The sequence below is a fragment of the Lepidochelys kempii genome, chromosome 8, assembly GCF_965140265.1.
Source record: "Lepidochelys kempii isolate rLepKem1 chromosome 8, rLepKem1.hap2, whole genome shotgun sequence".
Lineage (NCBI taxonomy): Eukaryota > Metazoa > Chordata > Testudines > Cheloniidae > Lepidochelys > Lepidochelys kempii.
In genome coordinates, this window is record NC_133263.1 from 79,713,756 (window position 1) to 79,715,942 (window position 2,187).

A 2,187-nucleotide genomic window follows, 5' to 3' on the forward strand; every position below is an offset into this window, starting at 1 on the left:
TTTTACGTCTGTAGTCTTGGTAGCCATTTTACTCATTGTGGGGTTCTCTTTGACCCCAGCTCACCCCTTCCTCCCTTGTAGCTCTGATCCTGTCTCCCCCTTTCTCTCACTCACCACATGGGAAAGTGGGTGTGTTTCCTGCTGCATTACATGCACGCTGTGTGTGGAGGGAGAAGGGGGTGAATATGGAGTCCTGCAGCTTTCCCACTCATTGTTCCCTTCCTCTGCACTGCACCTGCCTTAGCTAGTTTGATGCCATGATTGAAGGTTGTTGAGGTAAGGACTGCTCCTAGCTCCTGAAGAACTAAACAGCAATTGCTAATTTCTTTTGACAAATGCACCTTCAAGTATCTTCCTTTTACCTTAGAGACAGACCTTCACCTGTCAAGAACACATTCCCCAAAGAGTGTCAAACCATTAACAAGTAGGTTCAGAATGGGTGATACCTGTAAAGAAACATAGATTGAGCTATGAATGGCTTTTAGACCTTTTGACCATAATTCCAATTTAGAATTTTCTGCAGTAAATGTTTTATTGGCCTTACAGAAAGAACGAGAGCCCACAGCGATTGTCTTTATTCATCCACTCCACCAAAGGGCCCCTTTTCCTGCACATGATGTGTTGATATCTACATACCCAAATCCAGAAAGACTTCAATGAAGGGTCCTATTCTTCTCTGGTGAAGAGTCATTCTGTGTTGGTTCTTGGGGTACCCAGGACTGTGGGTCACCTTGTTATGCCATGCCTCCAGCGAGAGGTAGACCTGCTTGTGCTTAACTGGGTGTCAGCTCTCTGACACCACCAGCCTGTTAGCCACCCAAGCACTCTCCTCTGGGCTATGCCAGCCCTCACTGCGCCTTGCAGGCTAATAATAGGTACACTGTAGTCCCTGAGCCCCTTCAAAAGGTTCCCCTGTACTATTCACACCCATACCATTGAACAATCTCAGAAATACCAGGTCTGCTCTCCCCCAGGGAAGAGTGTACACACCAGCTTGCATGATTCAACTCAGGATCATCACCAGGCTTAATTCCACAGCACGGAGATAGATTTGTAATTAAAACAAGAAAAGGTTTAGCATAAAAAATTCAAGAGGTACTGAGTAAGGACAATGGAAACAAAAGGCTACATATGAAACAAAATCATAACATTTATCTAAAGACTAAACTGAACTATTAGGCTTACCTCCTGTCTAATGCAGGGCCGCCTGGGGGAGGGGTGGGGCAAGTGGGGCAATTTGCAATTTCGGCAGCGGGTCTTTCAGTTCCTCTCTTCCTCATCAGCGGCACTTCAGCAGCAGCTCAACTGCTTCGCTTCAGTCTTCTGCAGCAATTCGGCCGCTGGTCCTTCTGTCCTCTTCTTTCTTTGGCGGCACGACTTGGGTTTTTCTTTTTTTTTTTTCTTTACCACTTGGGGCGGCAAAACTAACTTTTTTTTATGGAAGGGGCCCCCGAAATTGCTTTGCCCCAGACCCCCGAATCCTCTGGGAGGCACTGGTCTAATGAGGTCTTATCTCATCCAAAGTCTTCTGCAGCATCTTCAGCCAAGGCTAGCTGTGATCCTGTTTTCATGAATCTAAACACGTCGCCCATTTACTTCCTAGATGCAGGATCAGGGGATGTCTTCCTTGCCTACCACTTATATTCCCCACGTCCACTGTCTGTACTCAGAGACAGTATAGGGTTGCCAACTTTCTAGTTGGCCAAAACTGAACACCCCAGCCCCGCCCCTTCCCAGAAGCCCCATCCTCCGCTCACTACATTCCTCCTCCCTCAGTGGCTCGCTCTCCCTCAATCACTTTCACTGGTCTGGGGGAGGGGAGTGCAGTGCGGGAAGGGGTGAGGGCTCTAACTGGGGGTGTGGGCTCTGGGGTGGGGCCAGAAATGAGAGGTTCAGGGTGCGGGAGGGGGCTCTGGGCTGTAGCAGGGAGAAGGGCTCCGGGCTGAGGGGTGGGGCCGAGGGATTTGGAGTGTGGAGGGGATTGCAGGTTGAGTAGGGTGCAGAAGGGGGTGAGGGCTCTGCGGTGAGGAGTTCAGGCTGTGGGAAGGGGGCTCAGGGCTGGGGCAGGAGGTTGGGGTGTGGGCTTACCTCAGGTGGCTCCCAGTCAGCAGTGCAGCGGCAGGGGGAAGGGTTAAGGCAGGCTGCCTGCCTGTCCTGGCACTGTACTGTGCGCATCCTGGAAGTGGC